Raw genomic sequence first — 16,449 nt, 5'->3', positions numbered from 1 at the left:
CAAAAAGTATGAATGTTTTAAAATATCTTGATACATGTTGCTAAACATTCTTCCAGAAATATCAAGATATTTAATAAATGCACCAGAAATAGCACATAGTTGGGGCGCCTGGGTGGCTCAGTGGGTTAAGCCGCTGCCTTCGGCTCAGGTCATGATCTCAGGGTCCTGGGATCAAGTCCCGTATCGGGCTCTCTGCTCAGCAGGGAGCCTGCTTCCTCCTCTCTCTCTGCCTGCCTCTCTGCCTATTGTAATCTCTCTCTGTCGAATAAATAAATAAAATCTTAAAAAAAAAAAAGAAAAGAAATAGCACATAGTGTATGGAATGTAAGGAATAGGCAGGTTAAGATTTTTTTTTTAAGATTTTATTTATTTATTTGAGAGAGAGACAGGGAGAGAGAGCATGAGCAAGGAGAAGGGCAGAGAGAGAAGCAGACTCCCCGTGGAGCTGGGAGCCCAATGCGGGACTCGATCCCGGGACTCCGGGATCATGACCTGAGCCAAAGGCAGTCGTCCAACCAACTGAGCCACCCAGGCGTCCCAGGTTAAGATTTTGATACAGCAGTGCTATATTAGTAAGGGATGGGTAGCCAAACAAGAGTCAGATATGTAAATATATCAGTTTCCTATTGTTATTGTGACCAACTGCCACTAACTTAACACAAATTTATTCTCATACAGTTCTGGAGGCCAGAAGTCCGAGATCAATTCTACTGGGCTAAAATGGAGGTGTTTGCAGGGCTGCTTTAGTCTGGAAGGTCTTAAGAAAGACTTTAGTCCCTTGTGTTTTTCAGCTTCTGGTCTGTGTTCTTTGGCTGTGGTCCCTTCTTTCCTCTTCAAACCATATCTCTGCTTCCATTGTCATATGGCCTTCTCTGACCTTGACTCCTCCTGTGCCCCTCCTATGAGGATTGCTGTAACTAAATCAAGCCCATCCTGATAATCCAGAATAGTCTCCCCATCTCAAGATCCTTAATTTAATCACATCTGCAAAGTCCCTTTTGTCATATAACATTTACAGCTTCCAGGGATTAGGATGTAGATGGTTGGAAGTCATTATTCAGCCTACCAGCCCACTGGCCTTTTATAGACAGTAATAAAATCTGACATACTTTTTAGTTGCCAAATCTATCTGATGGCACAATATTACAACTAATGGCATTAAAGTTCACTTGAATGATTGATAGTATTACCAGAAGAAAAGCTGAAGAGTATATATTAACATGAGATAATTGTGTGATGTCTGAAACCATGAGCCAGAGAGATTACTGGGGGACCAATGTACAGCAAAGGGGGGAATTTCCTGAGCCTTGTTGATAAAGAGCTTCTGGGCCAGAACAATTAGGATTTTTGCACAGACTACTCTAAATGTCATACATAATTATATGCATGTAATCATCAGTGTGCCATAATTTTGGATTACTGTAGCTGAATATCTGAAAGTTGAGAACTGCTAATAATTGGAAAATTAGTGATCCAAATTTCTTAAAGCACTATACTGTAAACTAGGTTCCACAAAGCATGGTCCAGATACCTCTAGTTATTTCCAAGGACCTTACAATTAGGTTATGTTTGTTAAATGTGTGTAAGAAACCATTGTTTATATCATTTAGTGTAAATCAATGAATTGTTATTATATTTATATAATATATTTAAATATATATTTATATTAATTGATTGAAGGAAAGGGAACCACACCTCGAACTACAAAATAGGATCAAAAGTTTGAGAACTAGTGGATTTAAAAAAAAAAAAAAAAAAGGCAATCATTTCACTACAGCATCACCTAGTGGAACTTTAGAAGAAATCAGTTTGCTTTTTTCTATCAGTCTTGGAAAGGCAAAATGTAAAGTGAATGAAGGTTCATTTAAAAGTAAGCTCAGAATAGGAGGCCTGGGTGACTCAGTCCATTAACCTTCCAGCTCAGGTCATGATCTCAGGGTTCTGAGATCGAGCCCTGTGGGGAGCTTCACGTGGAACCCCATGCCAGGCATGGAGCCCACTTAAGATTCTTTCTCTCCCAGGTGCCTGGTGGCTCAGTGAGTTAAAGCCTCTGCCTTTGGCTCTGGTCATGATCTCAGGGTCCTGGGATCAAGCCCCACATCAGGCTCTCTGCTCAGTGGGGAGCCTGCTTTCTCCTCACTCTCTCTGCCTGCATCTCTGCCTACTTGTGATCTCTGTCTGTCCAATAAATAAATAAAATCCTTAAAAAAAAAAAAAAAGATTCTTTCTCTCCCTTTACCCTTCTCCCCCACCCCCTCTCTAAGTAAATAAATAAATAAATAAATACTCAATATAAAATGCATTTCCCTAAAGTGATCAAGGAGACTAATATGCTCTATTTAAAAATAAGAAACAACTTTATATTTGTAAAAAAAAATACCATTTTTTGTAGTTACAAATTGAGAAATATTCATTTTATTTATTTTCTAATATAAGAAAGTGTACACTAGAATAAAAGTCATTCACAATTTCACCATTCAAAAGTGTGTGTCATTTCAAACATTTTTCCTAAGTCCATGTGTATACATTTATATTTATAGTGAAGTTTATGTTGTAATACTGTTTTCATTTAGCATTTCCTTCATTTACATTAAGTGGTCAACTATTTATCATAACAATATTCTATGGATGAATCCACTAAAAATAGAAATAAATTGAACATATGCTTTGGCTAACTAGCAAGAGCAAAAAAATTTTAAAAGACTGCCTCCAGTCTGAGTCTGAATGAATTTCCACCAAGTAGCTACTCAACTGCTCAATTTATTAAAGATCAGTTTCTTCCCAATAAAATAACTGGAAATGAAGTTGACTTCTATAGTGCTGATAGCAATAAATGACACAGTACAAATAAAATAACGAGGACTTAGAGAGATTATCAACAAATATAACCATACCTATGTTTGTTGATTCAGACTAAATAGACACAAAAATCATTTAGTAAAGATGGAAATTCATTTTATGATTATTAGAATTAACCTATCACAACTAAGTTTTAAAACTCCTTTATTACTGGGGTGTCTGAGTGGCTCGGTTGGTTAAGCATCCAACTCTTGATTTCAGCTCAGGTCCTGATCTCAGAATCATGGGATTGAAACCCATGCCATGCTCCATGCTCAGTGGGGAGTCTGCTCAAGATTCTGTCCCCCTTCCCTTCTGCCCCTCCCCTGTGCTCCTTTCCCTGCTTGCACTCTCTCTCTTTAAAATAAATAAATCTTTAAAAAAAAAAAAACCTCCTTTATTACAGTTAGTAGAATTTTTACAAATCAGTAGGATTTGTTTAAAAATTAAATTGTATTATATAACTCAATAAAATGTTTAGTGTTTATATACATTTTATTATACTGTCAAAAATTCAGCAAAAGTGTATCCAATATGTATAATTTTATGGAATTTTAAGAATAATGTCGCTTCAACTTTCACCTCTCTGTGAGTAATTGACTTATCAATGTCTAATGTCCTACTTTCCACATCAAATTTGGGGTATCTTCATCTATGAACATATTTAGGGTGCTTGAAAAAGTGAAGTTAACTATTAATATTGTTACATGTATTTTTAAATTTTTTTTAATTTTTTCTTTAAGATTTTATTTATTTATTTGTCAGGGATAGAGGAAGAGAGAGCGAGCGAGCACAGGCAGAGAGGCCTGGAGAGGCAGAGGGAGAAGCAGGCTCCCTGCTGAGCAAGGAGCCCGATGAGGGACTCCATCCCAGGACGCTGGGATCATGACCTGAGCCGAAGGCAGCCGCTTAACCAACTGAGCCACCCAGGCATATTGATATAGTTTCCACTACTCCTTTGTTATAAACTGCCCTAATCATTATCTTTATGCATCTTTTGCACCTTTGCCTGCAAGTCAGATTATTTCCTTAGGGTAAACTCCCTAGACATGAAACTGTGGAAGTAGCAAGAACTTTTGAGTAGAAATAATGTCAGGTCTCACAGGCTGTTCTGTAGGGGTCCCTGGGTGGCTCAGTTGGGTAAACACCTGCTTTCAGCTCAGTTTATAATCCCGGGGTTCTGGGATTGGGCCCTATGTCCGGCTCCCTGCTCAGCAGGGATCCTGCTTCTCTCTCTCCCTGTGCTGCTCCCCTGTTTGTGCTCTCTCTCTCTCTGTCAAATTAATAAATAAAATCTTGAAAAAAAAAACAACACAGTAGAGTGCATACAGGAGACTAAAAATCAACTGTACCCCTGTTAGAAAGATCAAAACATCATAAAATACACCACCAACAGTTGTGAGGCTGGTAAAATGAAGTGTATTCAACATTGTTTTGTCCCTTAATTTTTCTATGGATTCCAGATGAAGTTGGAGAAATTCTGCTGGTTTTTCTTTTAAAAATTTTAATTTACTTATTTGACAGAGAGAGCGAGCGGGAGAGGGAGAGAGAGAAGAAGAACCCACACTGTACCGGGAGCCTGATTTGGGACTAGATCACAGGACTCTGGGATCCTGCTCTGAGCCCAAGCCAGACACTCAACCCACTGAGCCTCCCAGGCGCCCTCTGCTGGTTTTCTTGATTTTTTTTCTTTAACATCATTCTCTCTTTTGTTTTTTGTTTCAGTAAGCTCTACACCTGTCCTTAGAGGGAGATAAAGAGTAGCCATGCTCTACTGAGTGAGCCAGCCAGGCGTCCCTTTGTATCATTCTCTTCTGAATCCCTAAAACAGCCTCTGCATTTTCAAACACAATTCTATGTCTTCGGCTGGAGTGTACATGACAAACTTTATGCTCCGTATTGATATACCTAAGAGATTCTGCACCTTTGGTGCTTTTCTATTTGTAAGGAATTTATTTATTTATTTATTCATTCATTCATTCATTTATTTATTTATTTATTTATTTGACAGAGAGGTGCTTTTCTATTTGTAAGGAATTTATTTATTTATTTATTTATTCATTTATTTATTTATTTATTTATTTGACAGAGAGATAGAGAGAGCCAGAGAGTACAAGCAAGGGGAATACAACAGAGGGAAAAGGAAAAGTCTGATGTGGGGCTCGATTCTGTAATCCTGGGATCATGACCTGAGCTGAAGGCAGAGGCTTAACCAACTGAGCCGCCCAGGTGCCCCCTAACTTTGCTGCTTTTCAATGTTTATCTGGTGCTTTCTCAAATTCTCTAGCTACTTTGGGATGACATGTTGATGAACCTGGCTATCTGGTTTAAGAAGATATATTTCACTTCTTCTTCATCTTTGGAAATGAGACATATCATTTTAATTTCCAGAAATTATTGTTTTCACTTGATGTAGTCATCAGGAATTGCTCTGATTGTCAGCTCTTCTCAGCACATTCCTGGACCACCTGTTCCCTCATTTCAACCTGCTGGGCTCCGGCCAGGCTTCCTTGCCTTCCTCTCCCTCTCAGGTTCCCATTTCCATAAGCCAGGGCTCGGAAGGCATAGCTTCACAATATATTCTAACCACATTCAAGTCCATTTCTATAAGAGAAAAGAACAGCTTTTTCGAAGAAGCAACATAATTATGGTGAAAGTGTCTCCCGATTACCTATATTACGGGCTATTATTATTTTCATTTCACATTTCTTAAACTGTAGGATTGAACATTTTTCACATTTACTGGTTATTTGAATGTCTTCTTGTCTTTGTCTTTGCCCATTTTTCTATTGGAAATGCATCTTTCTTCTTACTGATTTGTAGATTAGCTTTATCCATTAGGGATATTAACCCATTTTTCCTTAATCTGTGACTTATTTTCTAATTAAAAAGGTAAAGATAGTTGCATGTGCCAAGGTCACCTCAAATTTAATTTCTGCAACAGAGCGCAACATTCTCCTATCACATACTGGCACCAATTTAATATGTGTGTAAACCTGTCCATAAGAACCCCTTTCTTCTAATTTCCCAGGCTAGAATCTTCTAAATTATCTTTAACTCTTCCTCCTGCCAAGGCCCTTATATCTGCAACCTATCTCCAAATCTGTCATTTTTTTCCTCAAGGCAAATTCCTTTGTCATACCCCACATCTGTTTTTGTTTTTGTTTTACGCCTCCTTAAGCAAATCCCTTTCTCATGCTTCAGTCATAGCAATGTTATAGAACTGATCTCCCGGCCTCCATGATTCCCCAAAGAAAAACAATTTTTCTTCTTTAAATCTCAATGGATACTTGTATAACTTGGGGATTGACCTCAGGCAGGGAGAAATGAACTGCCTGAATTCCAAAGAAAATGTAGGTCTTAGAAGTTTTTAAGCATGTGAAAGAAGGCTGATGATGGTATCATTTTAAAAATGTGGACATACAGGTCAAAAAGAGGATCTGGAGGCATAGAATTACAAAATCAAAGAATTTTAAAGCAAGTTGAACAGATTGTTATCAAAACCATTCATCTTACAGGTGAGAATATAGGAACACAGAGAGACTGAGAAATTTGTTCAAAGATACAACTAATTATTTTATATTTATATACTTACAAATTATGTATATTATAAAATACACACAAGCATTTATGGTGTAATGTAAATAGGAAGTACATACTTTAAAAACAGTTTTATTTTGTCTTGATGGTACAAAAATTCTTTTTGCTATTACTATTAATAATGTTTTCAGTGAGTGGGTTACCACTTTTTTTTTAAAGATTTTATTTATTCATTTGAGAGAGAGAGGGAGCACAAGAAGGGGGAAGGGCAGAGGAAGGGGGAGAAGCAGACTCCACACTGAACAGGGACTGGATATGGGGCGTGAACCCAGTTCCCTGGGATCATGACCTGAACAGAACAAAGGCAGACACTTAACCAACTGAGCCACCCAGATGCCCCTGGGATTATGGATTTTTTTTACAGCAACCCAAAAGTCAAGTTGTAAGTTCAGTTTATTTTGATACTTGGCTATTTTAAAAAGAATATATCACACAGATATGTAGATCCAATACTCATTTTTCAATTTGATCCACTTATTCAGAAGTTTTTATTGAAAATTATTAGTAAAAAATCTACCTTTCTTAATGTCAACTAACTGTTCTTGACAAGTAATTGGAAGGTGCTGTACTTTCAAATTTTAAAAAAAGTGAATCCCATGGGTATGTCTCATTTTAAAGTGGAAGTATTGAAAGGAAGTTAGAAAAATCTGTTCTAAAGTTTTCTAAGTATGCAGAGGTAAGAGAATTTTTACAGATGATATATTTATATCTATTTCAAAATAAAATAAAATAATTATTTCCAAATATCCGTTTTCAAAATGCTTTTGCTTCTTTTTTTGAAAACAAAACCAAAAACAAAATAAAACTGCTTTTGTATTTATATTTAGAATGTTATATGGGCGGCGCCTGGCTGGCTCAGTCAGAAGAGCATGAGCTCTTGATTTCAAGGTCGTGAGTTCGACCTCCATGTTGGGTGTCGAGATTACGTAAATAAAAATAAAATAAATAAACTTTAAAATGTCATATGAATGGACAAATCAAATGTGTGAGTGTTTTTAAGTAACCACTAGGTGGAGTAGTATTAAAAGTCACATCAAAATTAAGGTCAGCATAGTGGGAAATTTTTTTTTAACTTTTTATTGAAGATTAATATATATATATATACACACCATGTACAAGTAATTAACTCCAAAAGGACGACAGACCCAGATATTAGAGCTAAAACTGTAAAACTTTTATAAGAAAAACACAGAATAGCTTTATAGTCTTGGTTTAGATTAAGATTTCTTAGGACAAAAGAAGCATGAATCATGAAAAACAAAATGATAAATTAGACTTAGTAAAAAAAAAATTCTGGTCTCTGAAAGGTACTACAGTGAATAGAAAAAGAAAAGTCACAGAGTGGGAGAAAATGCTTCCCAAACATATGTCTTATTAAAGACTTACAACCCAAATATATAAAGAACCCTTATGAGCCAGTAATAAGGAAATGAAGAATCTAATAAAAAGACGCAAAAAGAGTTGGACACATCACTAAGGGAGAAATGTGGATGGCAAATAAGCACACGAAAAGATGCTCAACATCATTCAGTGTTAAGGAAAAGCCAATTAAACCACAATAAGAGTACTCTATCTGCACAGCTATTAGAATGTCTACGATTAAAAGGGGTGACAGTAACAGGTGCTGACACGGAGTAAGTGAACTCTCATATGTTGTCGGTGTCCATGCTGAAATGATACCACCATTTTAGAGAAACTGTTCAATGGTTTCTTCTAACATGTACTTACCGTACCACTCAGCAATCCCATTCCTTCCTATTTATTCAAGAGAAATGAAAACACTGCAAAGTTTAGTGGGCAAATATCTACTAAGGAGAAAAATTTGGAAAAAAAAAAGTGCTCATTAATTGGAAAATGGATAGAATAGCTATATAATGAAATGCAACTCAGCAAGGAATGAAATTCAACCTATGCAATCAAATGGATGAATCACATGATTCACACGATGCCACAATGAATAACTTATCCTATAAATGTCATTCTGCAAGTCTCTGTGTGTGATATTATCAGAAAATTATGGAAAGGGGGATTACTGGGTCAAAAGCCACATGCATTTGAAATTTTGTAATTTGGAGAGATGTTTCAAAATTGCCTTCCTTAGAGGCTGTACGAACTTGCATTCCCACCAGCAGTGGAAAACACTCCCATTTCCTCACAACCTCATCAAAAGAGTAAGTAGAACTTGGGGATGATTGCTAATCTCCCAGGGAAATGGTGTCTCAGCAGGGATTTGGTTAATATTTCTCTTTACACAGAAGCTCCAATATATTACCTGGTCTTCCCCCCTGCTCCTCTTACACAGCCCTGAGGCGCTCACACGTTCCGTACCAAGGTGTTCTGAACCTGCCATATAACTTCATACCCCTGGGCAATTATACAGATGGTTCCCTGTGCCTGGAATGCTCTCTCCTCCACCACCTGCCCAGTCAACCCCTGCTTATCCTCCGAAACTTACACACATTTGTGAAGCTTTTCTTGATGTTGCTTTCCTCTGAGCTACGGTTGTACTTCTTATGCACAATCCAACATGTCATGGTGAATCGTAATCCTTTTTCCAAGTCACTGCGAGCTTCTGAGCATATTAGAAAGTGTCTCTAAGTTCTACAAGACGAGGGCTTCAATTCATTTAACTCTTTATTCTCAGGCGCTGGTAGGGTGTCCGGCACAAAGAAAGACCATGGCAAATGTGGGCTGATCCAAAGGAAGGGTCTCCGCAGGAGCGAATATGTTTCTGTAAGTACCTCTGCATGAAGGAAGGCACGTCTAGGAAGGAAATTTTCTGATGAGTCAATCTAACACTATAATTCTGTGTTGAAGGGTCATTTGTCCCAACATCTCCTCCTTCACATTTTCTTCATTTTATTCGATTATTTTTTAAAGATTTTATTTATTTATTTGACAGAAACACAGCAAGAGAGGGAACACCAGCAGGGGAGTGGGAGAGGGAGAAGCAGGCTTCCCGCCGAGTGGAGAGCCCTATGCAGGGCTTGATGCAGGGCTTGATTCCAGGACCCAGGGATCATGAGCCAAGCCGAAGGCAGACACTTAACGACTGAGCCACCCAGGTGCCTCTCCTTCACGTTTTCAAAATGAAGATTTATGTTGTTGAACTGGTAGCCCAATAGGGTCTAGAAACACACCTTACAGGAGAAGGTAGAAAGAGAGAGCAAGCATTTTCATTTTATGTTGGACTCCCCCATCGATAAAGGTTACAGGGCACAAGATGATCTGAAATGCTGGCATAGAAGAAATTCCCTGCCTTCTGTGACAGCTTAGGGCAGGGGAAATGCTCCTGATGGCACTGCAAAGCAAGGTATGGGAGAACATTCGGCAGATATCTTGAAGCGAGCACATCTGGAATGTGCCCCTCACAGAACCACTGTCTGGGCCTCTAGTTTGGACAGCTGTGCCTATGCTCTCATAGAAGGCCTTAGATCATGAGTCTCTCATCTGTACCAAACACAAATCTGTACATTGGTTTAAGCTGAAAGACCCAGGAAGCATCTTCATTATCTTCCCAGCAAAAATATAATGCCTGGAAATAAACAATTTTATATATCTATACCTCACAAGCTCAGCAGGAAAGATGCATTTCTCACCCTTCATGATCAGCATAGAGGCTTTTGTGTAATTTGTGGATAATGGGTTAATAAAGACAAGAAACATTTCCTTATGACACAAGGCCACTTCTACAGAATGAGCACAAGAGAAAGACAAAAAAGCACTGTTCTATGCTACTTAACAAAAATTTGTTAAATAACCATGTGCTAGGCATCATGGTAGGCAATGGGGAGAAAAAGTTGAATAAAATATAGTCCACCCCCTAAAAGGAGCTTATAATGTAGTTCTAAGAATGAAACCATCTCTAACATCATACATTTGTACAATGCTTTTAAGTTTACAAAGTACTGTCATGTATTGCAAATTCACTGCTCTGTCCCCTTTCCACACCACCAGAACACAGAGGCAACCAACAAAAGGCAAAGTGCTATGGAGAGTCAAAGAGAAGAGATTCCTTGTAGGAGGGTGGTAAGGACTGGGTAAGAAGTGAAAACTTCATGAAGAAGAAAACATTCTAGATGAGCTTTGAAATGTGAACATATTTCATCAGACAATGATTGGTGTCATTCCTTATAATAAATAACTTATGCATATGCATAAAGCCAAGAGGATGCTAGAGACACATTTTTGAGGAAGCCCAAGGAATGTAATTTGACTGCAATAGAGTATCAGAAGAAAATAAAACTGGAAATAAAGGCTTGGGAAGGTATGCTTAATTTTTTGAGATTTAGGGCTAACAAATCAAATGAATGAATTATGCTTTAATTCATAGGTAGGGGATCAGTTTAGCTACTTTGAAAAAATTCTTCATTTATTTCAAGCTATGCTGCCTAGATCCCCATCAAAGTCACTTGATCTTCTATGTCTCCCTCCCAAAATATTACCAAGGCTCCCCTTTTCCTCATCAGTCACTGATCAGTTCATAGACATTTCTCCTCTCCTCCCATTCTCTTCCACAAAGCAGTTGTTTCTAGGATGAAGAAATTTTAATGCTCTTTTGTTTATTTCCTTGTTTGTGGTTTCTGATTTCCTGTAATGAGCAGAAGTGTTTTAATAATACAAGACTATTGGGGCATCTGGGTTGCTCAGTGGGTTAAGCCTCTGCCTTTGGCTCAGGTCATGATCCCAGGGTCCTGGGATCGAGCCCCGTATGGGGCTCTCTGCTCAGCGGGGAGCCTGTTTCCTCCTCTCTCTCTCTGCCTGCCTCTTTGCCTGCTTGTGATCTCTGTCTGTCAAATAAATAAAATCTTTAAAAAATAATAATAATACAAGCCTATTTTTGAAATATAATGTTTATTAATACCTTAGATTATATCCTCCAAGTTTCTTCTATATAAAACATAAATGTTATCTTTCTGTAATCTAATGTCATGTGTACCTTTTGGCAATTTACTAATTATTGGATATCTAGGTGATATGAAATTTTTGAAATGATGAATAGTGCAGAGCAGTTAAAATTAGATGAAAAAATTAGTATTAAACAGTACAGTCCTGAGGTGCCTGGGTGGCTCAGTTGATTAAGCATCTGCCTTTGGCTCAGGTCATGATCACAGGATCTTAGGATATAGTTCTAGGTTGGTTTTCCCTGCTCAGCAGGGAATCTGCTTTTCCCTATGCCCCTCTCCCTGCTCATGCTCTCTTTCTGGCTTGTTCTCTCTCAAATAAATAAAATCTTAAAAAAGAAGAAGAAGAAGAAGAAGAAGAAGAAGAGGAGGAGGAAGAAGAAGAAGAAGAGGAAGAAGAAGAAGAAAAAGTACAATCCCGCTCCTGTGGGTGAAAGAAAAAGCAAAATAGGCAACAATTCTTAAAGATGCAGAAAATGTTACAAGACCACCTCCATGACCAAAATGACACCTTGTCCAGCTTGCTTTCCGCCAAACCACCTTTGGCCAAATTATTTCCAGCTGAAGAGTAATGCTACACTACGTGGTGAGCAGTGTGCTAGGCAATGATGACATCAAGATGAAATCCCTGATCCTTATCCTCAAGGAGCTTAAAGAACCAGGAAGGAATATGAGCAGCACAAGGGATGTCCAGGTTACTAAGGTATACAGAGAAAGGTATCTAACTGCACCTGATAAGATCAAGGAAGGTATGGAAGATCAAGATCAAGAGGGTATGGAAGAGAGCCCTGAAGGATGGGTAGGCAGGTTCTCAAAGAAAGGGCTGGGGAGAAAGGAAGGGTATAAGGATTTCAGGGCAGAAGCAACAGCCTATGCAAAGACACAGTCAAGAGTGAATGTGGCACGCTGAGAGAGTTCTACACGTATATTGAGGTTAGCAGGTAGGAAAATGTGTGTGTATGAACTGGTGGGAATTAGAGGGAAGATGGCAAGATAGAATTCTAGAAAATGAGTGTGCTCGGTATAGTACTCTACAGTGTGGAGAACTTACATTTTTATTTATATGTAGTTTAGTTTATATCTTAAAAAAATTCTTCTTGTAATGTGACTTATATTAGACCTCATGTTACTGCAATAATACAAATATACAAATGATTAAAAATAAATTTGGCTTGAGTTGGTTGGCTCAGTAGGTAGAATATGGGACTCTTGATCTCAGCATCATGAATTCAAGCCTCACGTTGGGTGTAGAGCTTACAATGAATGAATGAATGAATGAATGAATACATAACACATAAATAAATTTGGCTGTATTGGGGATAAATGCTCAAAATTGTTTTTCTGGGTTCAGTGAAGCTTGGATACAACTGCTCTAGGTGAAGGGAAACCATGATGGGCTTGAAGGAGCGGGGAATGGCAACAAGATCTGAAACTTTGGCAGCAGGGTGGAGAAGGGTGGATGGGAGAGAGCATCCGGGGAACTCAGAGGCATTAGTCAAAGTGAGAAATGATGAGAGCCTGAACTAGGAAGAGGGGATTGGCGGGACTGACGAGATTCGGAGAGAGCTTGGTAAACTGATGTTTTGTGCAATGCAGAGGGGAAAATGGATAGAAATTACAGAAACAGAAAGAAGAGGGTGGATGCTGTGTGAAGCAATGACAACAGATAAGCCAAATCAGAAGTCAAACGCAGAAACCATTAATTCAGCAATATCACAGGATGTATATTCTGGTGTAATATTTGTTTGTAATATTTGCTTAATGCAAAAATGCATTTTAAGTCCTTAATGTCCAGCCCCACAGATATGATACAATAAACGTGTTGTTGGCGGCTGCTGACCCAGAAGTAAACCCACATTATCATATTATGATCAAAAGAAACATGTGAGATGTAATGAATTCCACTGGAAGTGGTTTAAAGTTCTGAATTCATTTATACTTGTAGAAAACCATAAAATGTTGTGAAAGATAATGACATAATTACAGGAGCAGAGTCTCCAAAACCTTTAGAAAGCTCCCATCTAGACACAATATAAAGCTACAGATAATGTCTAGAAATAGGCACAGGGTGTAGGAGTGAAACATTTTTACTCATCAGTCATTGCAAGTTCACTTGGCACATTGTGATAGAATGTTATTTTAAATAATGGGTAAACTTTCCCTCTTGCTTAGACCTAAATAGGCTCCATTACTTTATCTTCCAGCCAACTTACCTAGCAAAGAAATCACATAATAAAAACAAACAAAACTTCCTTCAAGCCCAAGGCTATTCTTCCCTATGCCCACTACTCTCTAGCTGTGCTGGATTTCACTGCTGGGCAGGACTGGCACTCAATAAATATTAATTGAATGAAATTGAGCCATATAGACCAAACCTACAAATCAGGGATATTAGGCCAGAATCTTCATCTATAGAGTCTTATGTGTGAGAAATGAAACTTAATTATTCAACTTGATTTCTATTTCCTTTTTTAAAAAAAGATTATATATATATATATATATATATATATATATTTTTTTTTTTTTTTTTTGAGTAAGGGGATGCATATGAGTGGGAGGAAGGGCAGAGGGAGAAAAAGAAACAGCCTCTCTGTTGAGAAGAGAGCCTGACTCAGGGCTTGATCCCAGGACTCTAGGATCATGACCTGAGCTGAGGGTAGGCACTTAAATGATTGAGCCACCCAGGTGCTCCTTGATTTCTATTTCGAAGCATCGTTTTACCTGGCTGGTACAAATTTTATCTTGGTCTATTTAGTATCTTTCCCTCTGTTTCTCTAGTATTTGCATAAAGTCAGGATACTGAGATGAAATCTCATTTATCTGCTGTATCATCTGTCCCCTCCTTCACTTGAGATATCAGTTTGCATCTGGCCACTTTGAATTAGTCCAAAAAGGTTTCTCTGGAGAATTCCCTTCCCTATTTTATGACTCTTTTGAGCAAGGGTTTTTCTCCTCTACCTGTCACTGTCCTTGGGCCCATGGGACTCATTCTGTTACCTCGGTACTGCAATGGGCACTTAAGGCTTCCTCTGGGCCCTGTTGCCTCCCTGGAGCTTAGCTCAGAGGTAAGCTCGGAGCTCCAGGGAGTGGGGACCTCTCACACCCACTGGCCTGGTGCTGCATCTGTCACTCAGCAGGGACAGCACTTTTTTCCTAGGGCACCAGCAACATGTGTCATCTCCAACTCCTGAAATTCCTTTCAGCCCTGGGGATTCTCGTTTGTCAGTGTGTACAGAGAGACTGTGGAAGAGAGCGAGAGGAGACTGTGTTCTTGCTGATGCTATCTTTCCATTCCTTTGTCTATTCATTAGATCTTGTTATCTCTAGACCTTTGCTTTTATTTACTATTTTTAAAAAGATTTAGTTATTTGGCAGAGAGGGGGGAAAGAGAGAGAGAACAAGTAGGCGGGGAAGCAGAGGGAGAGGGAGAAGCAGGCTTCCTGCTGAGCAGGGAGCCTGATGGGGGTCTCAGTCCCAGGACCCCAGGATCATGACCTGAGCTGAAGGCAGAGGCTTTAACCCACTGAGCCACCCATGTGCCCCTCTGCTTTTATAACTCAAAGACCGGGAAGAGATTCATTTCAACTCCCCACAGCCACATTCCTTCCCTGAGTACAAACAGAAAAGCCTAGCTTCTGCTTAAATATGGAGACAGGACCAAGGGGATACAAGGAAGTGTTGACAAGAGAGAGGGTTTGGGTGAACACTGATAAATATTGCAAAATTAGTATTCTGCTTCAGATTCATAAGTAAAATCTTGACTCCTGAATGAAATATTTCTCATGGGTTACTGAAAAGGAATTTGGGATTGTTTGCATTTCTTAATCTGAGAATGAGTTAAAATGCCATCACCATGGTGTTGTATAGGAAAATTGCCTGGTGTTTTCTTTGAAAGAATATTGGCTAAGTGCCTGCTTGACCCAGATGCTAGACAAATGCTTCTCAATAGCCCTGTGACATAGGCATGGTGATCCCATTTTTAGAATTAGGAAATTGAGCAAGTGTTAAAAAAACTTAAGTTCACGTAGCTTTTCAGTGGCTTGGTAATAATTTGAAGCCAAATGCATACAACTGGAAAAATCCACGTGTTCTCTTTATTTTTCATTGTCTCTCACAAAATTCAGGATTCATGAATCACATTGGTCCAAGATAGTATTTTTTTTCAGTTTTTTATTATTTTTTTAATTCCCCCAATAATTCTGATTTTCTTTTTAAATTAAGTTCATCTGATACTCTTGTTTTTTTAAAAGACTTTATTTTTTTTTGGCAGAGAGACACATAGCAAGAGAAGGAACAGAAGCAAGGAGAGTGGGGGAAAGAGAAGAATGATTCCCACTGAGTTGGGAGCACGATGAGGGGCTCCATTCCAGGACCCTGGGATCATGACCTGAGCCAAAGGCAGACGCTTAACGACTGAGCCACCCAGGTGCCCCAAGGTCATCTGACACTCTTAAAAGGGATTTGTAAAGGATTGTACTGGTTTTCTAGGACTACTGTAACGAACTACTACAATCTCAGGGCGGGTGTTCAAATAACAGAAATTTATTGTCTTATAGTTCTGGAGGCTAGAGGTCAAAAACAAAGTGTCAGCATCTTCATGGTCTTGCTTTGCCTCTTCCTCGCTTGTCGTGGCCTGCAGCTGCAACACTTCAATTTCTGTCTCTGTCATCACACTCTATTCTTCCCTTGTGTGTGTCTGTGCTTCTTCGAAGGATACCAGTCATATTGGATTAAAGATCTCTCCTACCTCATCTTAACTACATACATCTGTAATGGGTGTGTTTGGTAAAGATACTGGGGGTTAGGATGTCAACATATCCTTCTGGGGAACATAATTCAGTCCATAACAAGTATGTTCTAAGTACTTTAAGATTGAGTTGTTACAGGGGCACCTGCCTGGCTCAGTCAGTGGAGTGTGTGACTCTTGATCTTAGGGTTATGAGTTCAAGCCCTACTGGACACAGAGTTTATTTAAAAAAAAAAAAAGATTGAATTGTCACAGTTTAAGTAACATAGGCACCATTTTATATACAGAGAATTAACCATCTGGTCATTAATATCTCATAAAGTTAGAAGAAAAACAAAAAATAGTGAGTATGTGAATATC

The sequence above is a fragment of the Mustela putorius genome, unplaced genomic scaffold, assembly GCF_011764305.1.
Source record: "Mustela putorius furo isolate JIRA1106 unplaced genomic scaffold, ASM1176430v1.1 tig00000151_pilon_pilon_pilon, whole genome shotgun sequence".
In the NCBI taxonomy this organism is placed as follows: Eukaryota; Metazoa; Chordata; class Mammalia; order Carnivora; family Mustelidae; genus Mustela; species Mustela putorius.
The sequence above is the reverse complement of the archived record's forward strand: the minus strand, read 5'-3'. Positions refer to the sequence as shown.